Source organism: Megalops cyprinoides, chromosome 8, assembly GCF_013368585.1.
Source record: "Megalops cyprinoides isolate fMegCyp1 chromosome 8, fMegCyp1.pri, whole genome shotgun sequence".
Lineage (NCBI taxonomy): Eukaryota > Metazoa > Chordata > Actinopteri > Elopiformes > Megalopidae > Megalops > Megalops cyprinoides.
This window is the reverse complement of record NC_050590.1, coordinates 22,788,111-22,805,357: the sequence shown is the minus strand read 5'-3', so window position 1 is coordinate 22,805,357 and position 17,247 is coordinate 22,788,111. Positions and strand designations below refer to the sequence as shown.

The 17,247-nt window shown below is 39.8% G+C and overlaps 1 protein-coding gene across 2 annotated transcripts in view; it reads right to left on the bottom strand.

The window, feature by feature from the left end:
* Positions 1-9,354, bottom strand: part of dgkza (diacylglycerol kinase, zeta a) — a 78,260-nt gene extending 68,906 nt beyond the window's left edge. Inside the window, exon 1 of one of the 2 annotated variants that reach the window (XM_036534506.1) lies at positions 9,188-9,354. The gene's annotated coding sequence lies outside the window, so the exon portion shown is untranslated. The remainder of the gene's footprint in view (positions 1-9,187) is intronic. The other variant, XM_036534505.1, reaches the window with a different exon arrangement.
* Positions 9,355-17,247: the final 7,893 nt, after the last annotated feature.

Genomic DNA, 17,247 nt, shown 5'->3' with positions numbered 1-17,247 from the left:
TCATAAAATGTGCTCACATTGTATGTGAAGGCATGGCAATGTTGCGCACTTTGAGAATATTCTGTGTTAACTGGATTGTGATTTGTTTCACTCCCAAAGAAGGCCATTTTGTGTGTATATGTGCACAGTATCACCTTGTTATCACTTGACAAGTGGACAATGCCATCATGCACTGAAGTCTGCCTATACTCAACAAAGGCATTTAATGTAATGATGTACTGCTGCACCACATTAAAAACATTACACTAGTCCTGAAATCTTGGTTCTGAAATATATAGGGTCTATATAAAAACAAAAAGAAAGAATTCCATCCGTCATCATTTGTAATGTATGGAGTGCAGTAGAAGTGCAGGAGAAGCCTCTGATTTCCATGACATAAAAATCATCAAGTGAATAATGAGCATCATGGGCTCAATTAATTTAGAAAATCATGGGTTGCATAATGCATACACCTTTACCAGGAAAGATGAAGCTTAACCTTAAACTAAGATTACCATCACAGACTGTGATGGTACCACAACACAAAGCCATTTTCACAACATTCACATTCCTCAGCCAAGATCACTCTCCCTGACTGCCCTGTTAATTCTATAAAGCCAATGTAGCAATAAATATGTGCAGTTAACAGTTAATAAGAGAGTGTCTAATTTATCTGAGATGACATCAGGTAAGTGCTGTGCAATTTAATTTTCAGCAACACCCTTGGTTTAGAAATTCCTTAATTTAGAAAGTTGTCAGTTTGGTGGTATCCTACTACTGTGGGGGATAAATTCACAGTTTTGTCATATTCAGTACCCACCAGCTTGTTTCGATGCCTGTGTTCTAGAGCAATTCAGTATAAGTCAAATTCATTGTAAATCAAACTATGAAGAGAATCACAAGAGGACGCTCTTGGACACTGTACAAATGTTCATGTGAGTTTTTGAATGCATAGGTAGAGCCATCAATTGGAGATCCATGGGTTTCTGGTCCAGCCCAGGTCTCACTTGTACTAATGATTGGGTAGTAACTTTAATCACCTGCTGCTCCAGGTGTCAATTACATTCTGGCTAGAAGGGGTCTCTAAAACCCCCAGGTTAACACCATAGTGGGCATCACTGGCTCTGCATGGCTTGCATACCATTAGACCATACTATTAGTATTTATGGCTCAGATTTTCCAATGTCAGATTTTTATAGCAAGACATAACATTATGAAATCAGGAATGCGCTGTCCAAGAATGGGTATTTTAGGTTTCCAATCCTTTATTGTTCATTTCTTAGAATAAACTGGAAGTCAGAGGAAAAGGGACTTCCAGATGTGCAGAACACAGAACAATACATGGACCAGTGCATATGGAGCCAGTAGCCCAAACACTCAACCCCACTGTGCAGTGAGCAGCATGGTCTTAAAGCAAGAACCAAAACAGGCCCACATGGAAGCCACCATGATGTAGGTGCTATGACATCACAATGATTCCAATTTCCCTACAAGCTTAACATAGGCTTTTAATGCCAATTGCATGCTGCATACTGCTGGAAAAAAGAAGATTACATACAGTCTGTAATCATTTCCCAATGCGTTATTTATGAAGTATAAAGTACATTCACAAAACCAGTAGTGCAGTATGCAAAGGATTATGGATGAGATTATACCAGACTAAATGAGGTTATATGGATTTTAGTGGATACAACACTATACTATGACAAAGAAATTGCATTACATTACATATTTGCTTAGCTGACAGATTTACCCAAGGTACCCTTTAGAACATACAAATTGGAACCATCTGAGATAAGGTACTACACTGGAAGGGAAGATAATGTGCCAAACAGGATTTGTACCTGGGATCTGTGGTGACAGATTCTCCTCTGCACAATGCTTGTGGTCACCCCAGGGCCCCAAAATCCACTGTCAAACACACACACACACACACACACACACACTCTCACACACACACACACACACACACACTCACACACACACACTCACACACACACACACACTCACACACTCACACACACACACACACACACACACACACTCTCTCTCACACACACACACACACGCACACTCTCACACACACACACACACACACACACACACATATATATATAAACACATGCCTCCACAGCATGGTGGATAGCAAAAGTGCCACACACAGGTATATACTACCTCAAACTCTGAGGACTGACCCTGGATCATTTTCAGGTGTTTTGACAGATTGGGTGGGGAAATGATCAGATGTGTGTGGGCTAACACTGGATCTGTGCTGTGGACTAGACAAAGACAGGCTTCCACACAAAAGCACTTGAGAAGCTCTTAATGCTAAACCTATTTAGGCCATGACTCCTACATTGCCCTTCAAACAGTATAGGCTTGTTGTTTTCTATGAAGGGACAAAAATGTCACACCAGTTCCACCATGTCTTTTTGTTAAGTATTTGTTTTAAGTATGACACAAGGCCGTCATTGTACAGCAGACATACCACTGCTGTGAGCATGGACTTATCACTTTGTAAGCATTTATAAGATAATTGTTTGTGGTCAAAATGCAGGTAAAAATGGCTATGCATCACCCAGCTAACCTTTGTTGAACAGCTAAAGTGAGTTATGATCCTTCACTGGAAAGCAGTTCTATATCAATGAGAGCCACTACAAAAAGAGCAACCCATTATTATTAGTGATAGAAACACCAGGATCATCAAGGTTTTGTTCATGCTTTCTGAAGGCCTTGTGAAGTTAGATGAGGCCCCATTTCTGTAGACCCAGATCCAGACTGTGTAGCTTACCCTTTACACATTGTTCATGTATATATGTGGTATTTACTGAGGCGATTTAGATTATGCTTCTTGTTCCTGAGTTCAACAACAGCACATTGGGATTCAAACCTTTAATTTGAGGTGATCAATCCATATCTCTGATAACTGCTTCATCCTTTTACTATTGCTAAACATGTCTTAGGTTTTTTGCACAATTTGTTTAATTTCCCTCAATACTGTCAGAGTGCTCTGGAAGTGTCCTGAACTTTTAGCATCATGGAGGAGGTTCAGATCACATTCTATTGACATTCAGATCAGAAATCTACAGTAACATAGATTGGGTGGCTATGTTTAGAAGGCTGCAACTACTGTGACAATTATTTTCACCTCAATATTCAAAGTCAAGCTCTGAGCACAAAACCAATCCACTGAGGACCTGCTTCTAAGTCAAAATAGCTCAAATGGCAAAACATGATCTGCTTATAGTAATTTACTTACAGAATTTGCCTATTTGCAGCAAATTACAGAACAGTAATTATCAAAGATCAAGACTGATAAATTAACAAAGAAAATCTGAACTCAAGAGTGTGGCATGTTTTTGTGGAGTCATGAAAAATGCATTGCCATTCTCTTAAAATATTTATATCTACTATTAGAGGATACATCACATGTACCAAAACAGTTAAATCTCCCATAAATCATGTCTAAAAGCAGCGCTGCTGTCATGACACTATCATGAAGTTGACATACTGTCACCACAGAAAATGGGGCCAAGTCACCTATTGAGCAGCATTAGAAAAAAGCTTCCCTGTGACGCGTATGCACACACACACACACATACCCCCACACACACATAGAGATCCTCATCCATCAGAGCTAATCTTGCCTCGAAAGCTGACGTCCACAGGGCCTTTAACATGGGCCCATACGACACAGGATTACTGTTCATGTCCCCCAGGCAGAGACTAACCTGGTACCGGATCTTACATAACCAATTAACCCCCACTCTCGCTAATACCTGAACTCTCATATACCACGATGTAGGAGATTGACAGTATGCTTCAGAAAAATCAGATGGATAAAAGTACAGCTGGGCTCCATTTGCGTAGGTCATAAGCCAGCCTGCATGAAAAAATGATTCCTTGTTTCGATGGGCCAAACCTGGCACAGTACATACTCGAGACAGCCAACCAAAAATAAATGCTAGGTTTTCTTTCTTTTTTTATATGTATATTTTTAACAAATTCTTACAAATGACAAATGTGACACTCCAGCTGGATATCATATATTCAGTTTGATTTAATACATTGATTCCCCCACCCAGATGTTACTCATGTCATGGTGCTATTCAACAAGCTTGTTGTATTGCATCATAATGATTTGCATATTCAAATGTTCCCACAATGTTACACTGTCTAACATTATGGGAGAAATGCAACATAAAATGCAAAAATGGGAGAGTTATTTCCATAATAGTCGGGTTGGGAGTAAAGGTGTGCTTTGGTGGGTCTTTTCTCATGGTTACCTTCCTGTCACTGTGTTTGGAGCTGGACAAATAGGTCTGGCAATATGGACAAAAAACTGACACTTAAGTTAGTCCTCACAATGTAACAAGCCACTGGATTCTAAACAAACGATTGCAGGCCTCGTATAAACACCAACCTAGCACAGAGCCTGCCTTTGCAGTCTCAGCTCTCCTCACTGCCTCAGTAACGTCCTGCAAATGTTGCAGCATAACAACACCGCATCAGCATCACTTAAATGTTGTGGGAGTGCTATGATTTAGCAGACTACACCTGCTAACCTTCTTCTAATTAATGAGTGACATGAGGGTGGGGAAAGGAGATTAGTGGGGCTTGTTTCACCAGGACAGGGCAGGCTCACTATTTTTAGAAACTCTACAAACTACAGGTGTCCCATTCGCTGCCTGTGGTTGCCACCGGGGAGGTCGGCCTCCTACAACGCTCCAGAGGAGCCTTTGAACAGATCAGCTACTCCGTGCTCAGAGTCTGTATCCGTGTTAAAGAGGGCTGGCATCACCACGGTGACAGCTGGTTAACCCAGCAACCGGGTCCTCCAATTAGTGAGATGTGCTCTGAGTTTACGGAGCATTGATAGATTCTGAAGCAGGTCAATGTGTCTGGACAACAGGGAGTGTGGAGTCCATGTTTGAAAGAGAGGGTGGCAAACACATTATAACAAAAGCACTACATGCTCTGCTTTGGCTCAGCACACCCATAACAAACAGCCATCTTCTTGCATGCAAATAACTACCTTTTCCAAAAACTGTTTGGAAAGACTGATTTCAGATTAATTGACCTTGTATCCCAGGAAAGATTCAGTGCTGTTCTCTGGACTCACTAAATCTTCTAATCCACATACTATACACATCAGGTAATTTGAGCAGTCTAGAAACACAAAGCTTTACTTTTTGAAGAAAGTGATCATTGAGCTTGAAACTGCAAATCACAAACTAAGTTGACCACTATAATTAATGTGACCTCTCCTTGGTGCATTTGGGAGCAAGAATTGCTGAGATAGACATAGCCAAAAAGTTAAGTGCATTACCTTTATGATACCATTCAAAGACTTGGCTAGCATGGCTTTATATCTGATATTTCAGATCAAGATATTCACTCCTGTAAAAGGTTTAACATAACAGCAGTTAGGCAAAAGAGATAATCTTTTCTGATGATACACAAGATGATACAAAGAGGAAAACACAAATGGTTAAATCCTTCCCACTTTCGCAGAAAGGTGGTTGTTAATCTGGATATTGAGACTCTTGTCCTTCCTGCAGCTTTCCTCCTGGTGTCAGAGGCACACTTAAGCTCTTAGAATCTCCCTCTAATCAGCTCTTCCCCCAATAACCTGGATTGTCTGATATTTGCTCCCATCGAGAATGGGAAGTGACCCAGATGTCGATGCATGGAGATTGGAACTGTCACGTCCGTGCTGGAGGTCTCTAGAGGAGCCCTGGGAGCATGGGAAAGCAGGAGGCCTGGGGCTGTTGTGCATCCTCACACACAGGCACACAGGGATTCTGGGAAATTTGAGACACGCTCGCCCTCCAAAGCAGCCCGTCAATGGATTGACTCCTTCAGAGGCAAATGTGAGGTATGGTGCTGTCATTTTACCACACTGCACACATTTTGGATGTGACAGAAAATTTTGACAGCATAGCTCTTAAAACACACTTTCACATTACAGTGTTCAAATTCACACAAACTCAAGACACTATGGGAATATCTTCAGATCTCACCGTGGGTATGCTGTTGCCCTCAGTGTTAACAATATCTGCCATGAAACACGAAAGTGCTGATTAAAAAATATGGGAGGGAATTTGCAGGTGGACTTTAAAAGCAAAGGAAGACTTTTGTGCAACAAATTGTAGAAGAGGACAGGGTGGAGCTACAAGGTGACACACATTCCCCCTACTGAGGTGTGAGGAACAGCTATAATTAAGAACATCATCTGTGTCATTCACGGTCCTGTGGCAAACTTTGGTTCGGGGGACAAGGTAATGCGATGGCACAAAATAGACTGTTTATGTTTGTCTTTTTTTCCATGGGAAAAAAGCAGCAAGATCGTTCCCAAGATGACCCCCACCACTGGCAGCAGAGAAACTCCATTCGTTACTTGTCAAGTAAATATTTACATGCAATGCTGACAGAGGCCAGTGAAAATGAAAAGGACCGTACGCTCTTGTAGTCAGCCTGGTGACAAGATAATAAGGTCTCGTCAAGCCGTGAACGTTAGCTTTTGATTTTGTAAACAAGCCGGTGTCACACATAGACACAAATATCAGTAAATGTCAATTTATATTCTTACTGTAATCAAAAATAAATGTCCTTCAGTGCCCTTAAATACCCTTGAGTCTATTATATACCAGAAACCTACAATAAGGGTTATTGTGGCAGCTTTGCTAACCCTAGGTCGCTTTTCAACATGTTGAAACATTGAGGACTGTAGCCATGATACTGGAGCATTCTCAGAAAGCCTTGAGGGATGTGCATGCTCTCAAACATGTTTCTCTCATCGTTTGCAAAGTCCCAAAGAATGAGCGATTTAATGGAAATGTATAGCTACTACAGTCCCACGGTAATTTTGTCTCCTGACCTCTTCATTGATCTACAGTATATGTGACACATACTTCAACCTGCTCATGGGAGTATGTCCTTTGACAGGATAGCTGTTCGGTGGTAACCCTCACATCCACTTTGGTGTTGGTTGTCCTGTTGGTTGAGGTTCAGGATTAATTAACCCTGGTGACTCCTGGAATGCTGCCCTGCTTACACTCAATGAAGGTCAATAAGTTTTGAGTGGATTACTATAGTCACATTATTGTCCATCCCTGGGATTCCATATAGCATTTTGCTTAGACTTTGTATGTACTGCAGTGTCAACAAGAATCTCCTCTGGTCACATTTAATTTAGTCACCAGGAGGCTTCTACTATATATTGCATGGTAATGAACATTCTACGCATATACAAATCTGTATGTATCCTAAACCATGTTTATGTTTGAAATGCTGACATTAAACCATTGTTCTGGTAATTTATTTACTACTTCTGCATTTGATAAAAATCAACTAAATTGTATAATGTATAACCTCTTTCAGTAATGCTTTGATAAAATAAAACTCCCATTCCTCAAAGTGCACACTTTAGCTTCCTGTAATGTTGTGTTATTTTACATATGTAGGACAGCTAAAATAAATACTTCTTCAAACCGTAACTCACGCACATATTCCTTGTACAGTACCAGTCAAAGGTTTGGACACACCTACTCATAATAGGGTTTTATTTTATTTTTACTATTTTCCACATTTTAGAATAATAGTAAAGGCATCAAAACTATGAAATAACACAATTGGAATCATGCAGTGACCAAAAAAGTGTTAAACAAATCAAAAGTGTTTTATATTTTAGTAGCCAAAAATATTTTTAAATTATTTTTTAAGAAATTCATACATAGGCAACTTCACTATTTGATTTGTCTAAGAAACAAATTTCAAGCATTTAAGCATAATTCTTCAGATCGAAATGTCTTTGAATGCATGTTTCCCATTATCTTAATTGGGTCCAGCCTTTTGACTAGTACTGTATATCTCAACAGCCCCATTGAATCACAGCACAGCACCAGCACTGAACTACTCAAACTCACATATTCAGGTACAGTACCAAATGAGGGGTGTATTCCTCTCATAAATTCAATATGGACAAACCCCATTAAATTCTTAAAGTAGCTGACTCTCACAAGAAGAGCATTACATGCAAGTTTGTATTCATTAAAAAATTATTATTAATTAACAAATTAATTATAAATTAATTATCTCTCAATGATTCTTGCAGTGTTTTGCAGTCAGTGAGGGGGAAAACTGTTGTTCTATCCCTGACTAACCCTTCTCTGGAAATAGCTAAGTTAAAAATAATAATAATAGCACTGCATCAAACTCAAGGCTCTGTCTCCCATCACCTCTCTAAGGTCCAAAGTAAACAGCGGGAGACACTTTCCCTTGGGGCACTAGGAGAAAACAGACCCTCCTAACTCATGCTGCAGCAATCAAGCCTTTACTTGGACCAGACACCAAATGACACCGAATAAATAACATGAAGGACCAGTCCCTACATACACTGAGATTCATAGTAAATACATTTAATAAGATGTATTATGCTTTTTTGTCTTTGCATGTATTCCATTGCACTTCTAGCAAGCCGTGTCTGTGTGCCCTTCAGGGTGAAGTTCTAGTCTGCTATAGCACGTTGAAAGAACATTATTGTTACATTTGAAGTCGACCTGCTTCTTTGGGAAAAATACTGCCTTTTCTGCTCTTTTACACAACAGTACAAACAGTTCAAGTGATAATATGCATTATTTTGCATGAATAAAAGCTATATTAGAGGATGCAGAAATAGATTTTGTGCATGTGTAGAGGGAGTATCATGTAAATTGCTTAACATAAACTTGTCAGGGCACCCAAAGAGCAAGGCTTCCTCCGAATCCCATTTGACAGAAGTTATTAAGTTATTTTTGAATGACCATGTCAATGTAAGATATCGGACAAAGTGAAAGTGCATTCAGCTCCCCATCTCCAATTTGGCTATCAAAATTATATTACATGATGTCCAAAATGCCGCAAAAAGCCTGACTTTATTGTCATTCAAAATAAGCTTGTTTTGCCAATGAGATTCCCTTGTTATGGAAACAAAGCTGACCTACACGTTTGTGTCACCCAGTTACTTCTGCAGCCAGTCTGCTATTTCTGATTGCTGCTCTACAGCCTCTCACTCAAAAGTCAGACATCACATTATTTATCTGTTTACATCCTGAAGTCTTTCAGCCATGAATCAAGAGACATAGTACTGCATTCCATTCTACAACTCAAAACACAATAAGAAAAGACTCTCAACTGAAAGAAATAAAAGTGATTATGTATATACAACCTGAACGATGCAGGCAGTCTCATCCAAGCTTTCCCCTCTGTGTTATTGTGTAACTCCACACAATTTGGAAACGGTTGAAAGAGGACCGATGCCGAGGTGGAGCGTGCAATACAATCAGCCCACTGTAGCAGACTTGTTGGAGTGCGAGAGCTGAAGGGGGAGGGAGTCTGCATGAACACCCGTATTAAAATAACTCTTGAGCTGGTAACAGAGTGTGCTTCCTCTATAAGCTAGCGAGCGTGTGAGAGCACACACATAGGGAGGCGTGTGCACACACACACCCACTCATCTGCACAGTAAGGCCAACCCACAGATTAACTCTGACCTTAGTTTCTACTGCAACTGTGCTCAGAGAAGACCTGAGACCTTGCCCCAAGTCACACTTAAAACACAAATGCACGCAGTCGCATGCGCATACACGCACACGTACACACACACACACACACACACACACACACAAATATCAATCCATTAAACACATACAAATTCACACACAATCAAAGCGTTTTTGCAGCAAAAACAATGCCTGTCCCATCATTTTTTTTCCTTCTGTGGTATAGGAGAATGATGTAAAATGAAGTAAATATATACAGAACATACAGTAAATACCACACAGTCAGTATTATTAGAATTCGAATTATTAGCAGTATGTATTATTAGTATTAGAATGTATGTGAAAATATGCTGTGGGTGATTTTGTAGCATCTATAATTGTTTGTTTCAACCTGCTGTTTTTCTCTAAATGTTACCATCTGAAGAAGCCAGACCCGGTGAGACTAAGTAGGTGACTCATGTAACATTTTTTGTTTTGTTTTGACTATGTCGCAAGATGAAATAAAGTATTAAGTTATGAAAGTGTTCAATCAGTGATTGCTGTCAACGTATTACTGCCATGTAAGGTCAAGACTGCTTTGCACTTTGATTGAATCACCCCATTAGCAACATTGTGGCTAGAATCAAACTGACAAAAACAGGCACTAGTCTTTCCTGACTATAAAGGTTATCCCAAATGTCATGTTTGTCACAGGGTATGAACAAAAAAATAATGTGAAAGCAATCTCACACTTGACAGTCACTGAAATAAACAGAGTGACACGTGGCATTAATGACAGGAAAATGCAATCCCTTTTCAACCAGCCTTTTCCACTAGCGATGGTGTCTTTGTGACTTCTTTATATCTGTAACACGATCTTGTTTTTCTTTCCAGCAGCCCTTAGTCACACCTCTTTATCAGCTGGCACTTCACTTGGCATCCCTTGCAACCACATCACACCTGGAAATAGCATGTGTCTGATGCTAACTGAGCAAACATTGCTGCAATATCTCTTTTAAATTTCAGGTAAATTCCATATCCCAGTATCCTTACCTAGGATTAACCAATTCAGTGGTAATCCTGACACGTTACCATTTTAGTCACACTTCCACTTGTGTGTGAGTCTGTGCCTTAATACATAACCTACAGTGCCTTTAGCAAGCACAGGCTTTGTACAGGAAGGCAAAAGAGGAGTTTGTCATAATGGAAGGAGGGACAGATAAAGACAGACAAGGAGAGGTGTGCCAAGATAGCTCAAGGGACCCAAATCTGCTTCAGAGGGATAAAGAGAAGTGCTGTTTCTTCATCTAATTAAGGGACTAAAGAGCACTACAATTTTACCAACCTCACAGACAACGTTTCTACGTAATAATACCCAGTGACGAAATTTGTCAGGAGAGTACACATTCTGCATTCCTTCCTGGTTTAGCTAGTTTGGAAGTTCCAATACTTATTTCACATGCTGAAGAGTTAAGGACTTTCAGGGTTTAGGCTCTGGTGAAGGAATGATCTGTAATACAGACAGAGTTTTCAGTGTAAAGTATGTAGAAGTCAATGTCTCCTAAATATAGAGAATCTTTGCTGTACCATGTAGAGCAGTTATGCCTGATACCGACTGCACAGCATAACCCTAGCAAGTAAAGGAACTACCTTTTGATTTTGTAGTAACTCCATGCAAGTAATACAGACTGGTAAGTACAGAGTGTACATTGATTACACTGTTCTTCAACACTCAGTATAAATAAAACTCCCCCACTGGGTACAATGTAGTTTAGTGTCTGTAATTTGAATGATTGGCAAGTTCTTTGCTCTTTTTGTTCTCCAGAGAGAATGAGTCTAAACTTTAGAGATGTTAAATAAAAGCCACTGTCTCCTGCACTGTCTTTAACAGCTCTTTATGTACATACTCCAGTTTGTAATGTCAACTATAACTGGCTAACAGTTATGTAAAAGAGTGAAACTGAATTGCTTTTCACTCTTAGTAGCTGATTAGTTGTATCATAACTGAGCTACTGGAAAAGGGAAATTTTATTTATTCATTTATTCACATGTATCACTCTGTATTCAGGGCCTGCTGTTTCATGGTAAGGGATGTCATATGGTGTTATTTCTAGCCATTTTCAACACCTGAATGTCATCTTTTTGTACAGATTCTGTTTACAAAGAGAGCTTGTTATGTTGCTGCTGTAGAAGATCATGCCACAGGATGTGCATTCTGATTCCTTAACAGTATGCTGTGGTGCACAGATGAAATGTCAGCTTCAGGCAGGAAGTTTAAAGTGACAAATTATTAATAAATGTTATATCAGCAGATCCTTGTGTTAGAAAAGAAAGCCCCTTGGTCATGGCTGTTAAAGCCAATGTAAAGGCGTGTATGTCATTGAGAATAAAAAAGTGCTTCCCAGGAGGCTTCTATAGCACAGTCACATCATGATGGGAGTCACACTGCAGGACAAACAGAAAGCATCAGCACACCACCAACAGGAATGCACAGAGAATCCACTCAAAAGCTTGTTTCCCAAGTCTCTGCATAAGTACAAAAGGGTCGACTATTGAGTAAAATATGGATTGGGCAGATGGGAGAAAGCATGGGTGGACTTTCTGCGTTCGCCAAAAGTATTCAATCAGCCTTCAACTTGGGTTCCCCTGATCGCCAGCTCAAATCAGATGGGTGCATGACTTTGACACAACGTACCATGCTGCTACCTTACCCCATGTTCCAGCTCACCACTCTCTCCTGGCTGGTGGCAACCACTCAGGCAGGGGGTCCACTGCCAAGTTGTGGCAGCCCAGCTGCAGTTACTTGAGGGTTGTTTTTACCTCTTCCACACCCAGATAAGTGACTTGTCTATGAAAAATACCACTGATCTGACTTTCAAGATCCAGCTGGATACCAAGCTATGTCACTCTGGGTGAGACATAGCAGTACCCCTACACCATTTTTCTGGGCTTAGAGTGATGAAGACAAGCAGAAGTGATGGACAGAGTTATTCTGACGGACGTCACGGTTCATTGTGGGGGTGAGCCACCTCAGAGTCCAGCACGTGGGCAGCTGCAAATAAGGCTATTGTGAAGTTTATCGCATGTACAATCTGGGAAGTTCAGTGACACACCATGTTGGCATTTGTAAAAGCTTTTTCTTATCAGATATGATAAAGATAAGGTCTTTATTGCTATTTCCCTGCACCAAATGCCTCGCAGCGGTGTGTTGGCATTTCACTGATCTTGCGTGATTTCCATGAGCTTTTGGGCACCAGTACTACAGTGCAGTGGTTTTCATTTTGAATTGTACAGAAAAGCGCTCCTGTGAGGGCTATAAAAATTTAGCTTAGGAATTTTGTTGTGTTTTTGTCAATTGGGTTGGGAACATCTACTCCACCCAACAGTTGAACAGATGTTCTTCTTGGAAGGACAGAAAACTGCTGTCACAGCCTCTCAAAGGGAGATATGTAAAAAAAGAATATAACATTTCTAAATGTCAGCAGAAATTATAGTATATGGAGTCCTCTTTTGTAGGAAAGTTATGCTGGAATGACAGGTAGTTAACCTACTGAAAATCCAATGGATAGGTCAATGTAATGATACCATCATAATAAACAGCAGTGAATTGATAGAAATAAATCTATCTGCATGAGTATGCTATGTGGTACAAACAGTTTTAATGTACAATTAAATGTACATTTGCTTTTTGAATGTAGATACATTATACATTTAGATTATGTCACTGAGCAGACACTCTTATACAGAGGGATGCAGAAAGCAAGTGTACAAAAGTGTGAATAATACAGTCATAAGAACAACGGTGGCCTACATACAGAACATGACAGGCTTCATCTGAACAAGTGTCAATCCATCACACAATGAAATTGTAAATAGAGAGGTGGCCAATACACAGGGATCAGCCACCATCAACAATACACCACCTTATCACTACAGCTGAGACATAGGTCATAGAAGTCTGACTGTATTTGGCTACAAGTCACAATCATTCCCTTCACTTAACCACTCAGACCTTGTCCTGTATCTCTTCAGAGTGGCTGGGGGTAGGTTTCCTACCTACACAATGAAACCACAGAGTAAAATAATCATGTGCTGTTAATCACCTTCATTCAACTGGGGCTGTATGAACTCCAGAAAAAAGAGGAGACAGGATAAATAGGAAAGAGAGACATGGATACAGTGGAGGGGGTTAGGGTTACATCAATTTGTTCATAGCTACAGACTGATAAAATAAGGCAGAGCTTTATTATCAAGTACCCATAATAAAGCCACTTTAGATTTTTGCACTGGCAAGGGATCTGACATTCAGCTTTTGATACTCATACTCAGCTGATATTAATAAACAAAATATCCTGTTTAAGAGGTACTTACAAAGATCAATCCACCTACTTACAACACCTGTGAACACACCAAAGCAATAAGCTGTAGTTGAGTCATGCTCTCTCTTCTTTTAAGTATTAAGGCTGAAACAATGTGAGATTAGATTTATCAAGTGTTCCAGTGGTAAGGTTTTCTCTTCATTTATTTTTGAAACCCCCCACATGTAATATGCATCTATTTTTGAACCAGCAGACATTCATCCTGTCACTGAGTGTGAGGCGGACCTCACAAGATGACAATGATTTTGAGTTTACAGCGTGTGAACTTGCCTCTAGCCACCAACGGTCAAAGGATGATATACTCTGTCATTGTGAGGATAGAGGACAAAACAAGACACTGGCGTTACCTCACAAATCCTCCAGAGGAAATGCAGTGAAGCAGCCAATTAACTGTACACCCTGAAGGAGGTTTTGTTGAAATGTGTTGGTGCTTTTTTAACAGTGAAATTTCTTTGTCTTTCATTTTCTTCCATTTTCAAAGTGGCAAGGAATTTTCTCCTTAAAGTGTTGTGAGGAGAGGAGAGAGGCGGAGATCTAGGAGACAAAGCATAAACACAGTAGCCTTACTGTATGTGACTGGATGACCATTTCATATAGGATTAATCACAAGAAGGCTTTCACAGTTTGCCATAGGGCATATACTGTAGGTCCTGACAAAAAAGGCTTACTCACGATGTGTGTGCTATTGTCCTCTCAGCAATTTAAAGGGTAGACTTTTGCATTTTAAAATGTATACATGTCTCTCGCACCAGTGTGTGCTGACAGAAAGTGCCATGTTTTTTTCTCAAGCCTCTGATGGAAGGCACTTGAGCGGTTAGTGTAAAAACATTCACTCTGACTACTGAGTACAGTTATGCTCTATCATTTCTCTTCGTTTTTAATACTGTACTCGTTCAGGCTTGACATCAGTCTGTGTCAGTGTCAGTGTTCAACAGATCCTTCCTTTTGTACTAGGACACTAGAGCACTGGTCCTTGTAGGATAAAAGGGTCTGACCACAACACTCTAACACTGTCTCTGCTACACTCCACATTTGATTACCACAAGATGCTGCTGCATTATGGATTTGTGCATTTTTGCCAACCTTAAATTTGAATTTTAATTCCACAAAGTCTCCTCCAAACAAACACACCATCTTCCTTTCCAGGTTGGAACACGTCAGACTCATCCATACAACACCTCTAGTAATGCTACTGTTTCTTCAGAACACACAGTAACTGTCTGCTAAAATTATTGGTCCGTTAACATGGTGCAAGACACAGTAACCAGGCCTTCCAACATAACCAACAAAATGGGATCTGATTTATGTTCCCATTTTAATTGAAATAGCCTTAGCTTAATTATTCCTCCCAGGTCATGACATGAACAGCTAGCATTTTGCAGTCTCCACTAATAAAGAAACCAATTTGATGTGCAGAAGTATATTTAATCATCTTGGAAATGTGGCCGGGTGTTAAAATGCCAACAGAAATGTGAGCTTAACTGCTGTAAAGAGGCTGTATCGCTAGATGCATACTGGCTACCTTTGCAAAGGTGCTATAGTTAAAAAAACTCAACCCAAGAGTGTATTTAAACCAATTCAGAGAGAACCCCGGCATGGGTAACATTTAAGCTCTTTGAGTATATTCAAAAGACCATTCCCTATTAAAGAGTTTAGAGTTTCTGATCAATATTTATTTTATACAGTACCTATTCAAATAAGGGATAGGGTCACAAGTAGTGTTTCAAAGTAGCAGCTATTCTTTTCTTTATGTTTCAATGAAGAATAACTCACTAAAGCAGAATTAATTCCAAGATTGACATACTAGAAGTGCATACTAGAAACTTTAGGCCAGAGCTAGTACTTTCAGGATTTCAGTGAAGCATAAGTTCAGCAAAAGCGCATATTAGTGACGTATTAGCATTTTGTACTTGGAAGTGTACTCCTCTGCATGTGGAAAAATACATTAAATCCTGTTCTAAATCAATTTGCACATGGTGCCATAATATTCAAAGCATTTCTCTGAACATCAAACTCCCATATTCTCCAGTGACAAATAACCAAATGCAACATTTAAATCCATACTGTGGAGGAAAAGTAACCTTTGTGAGAAAGGACTAGTACTATGGATATTGCCTCAACTTCCACAAATAGATATATTCTGCTATTTTGATTTCCCTATCATGTTTACTTACTAATCGTTACAATGATAGCAACCTGACACTTTAACACTTTAACATAACACATTTGACAAGTGCCAGGATAACAATCTGATCTGGATTGAAACATTGTAAAATCACATTTATATTAGCTGACCCTTTCTCTACTGAATAGCAGTTGTTTGCAATGTGTTTTTGCCTTGAATGTTGACATTTGTTGCTTATTTGCAATAAAATATTCTGAGTAGAGAATATAGAGTATTGTTTGCAATGCATTTTTGCCTTGAACGTTACTGAATGAAGATACTGAATGAGAATACGCTGCAGATGACTGGAACAAAAATGGATTATCTAATAAAATTTCACAATCATAGTGTAAATACATGAAAATACTTCTGCTTGAAACTATGAATGGCTTTAACTGTATTCCAAGCTAGTATAGACTTGAAATGTCAAACTCTTGTATTCTGTTCTGTTGACAGCAGTATTCTCAACCCATGGAGATAAAATGAACTTATTCTGAAACTGTCTGATTGTTGTTTGAGTAAATATCAAATGTATCATTGTATTTCTCTCTTTTCATACTGCTGTCCCCAAAAGGGAGATCAGTCATTAGCATATTGTTGTTGATTCCTGTAGAATACTGTACCTCTGTAGCGGAGCGAGCAGGGGGGCAGCTGCCCCGGGCCCACGGTTCTTCCAGTTACAAAGGGGCCCACCTTGGGCCCAATCTGCCTGACTGAACATGCATTTTTGTTGTTAAGTTGAATATTTTGAATAATGTTTGTTTGTGTGTCTTGATGGCAGCAAAAAAAAAAAAAAGTCAGACTGAGGGCGAAATGGTTTCGACCGACCCCTAGCTAAGTTTCTCGCCACAATATTTATTTTGAATGAACAGAGACACAATAGAGTTACAGAAAACTTTATTCGCTGGCCAGTATCCTTGTGTAATACAAACAGAAAAATTATGCCTTCTGTTCGAGTCCCATCAACGTCACTGCTGACGGGGCCACAGTATTTAAAAATGGTCTCACGCAATGAGGTGTGCAGGAAATAGCACACCTCACTGTAATCTGCATTTCTCTCTGTTCTGCCCTTCTGTCACTGTAAGTTTCCCCGTAAGTTGGATCTGTCTTGCATCTCCATACAGCCTATAACAGGCTGTATAAGGGCCCACAGGTCCTCGCCCACTCTGCAATGAGCCATTGGCTCCGCCCTTGCTGTACCTAG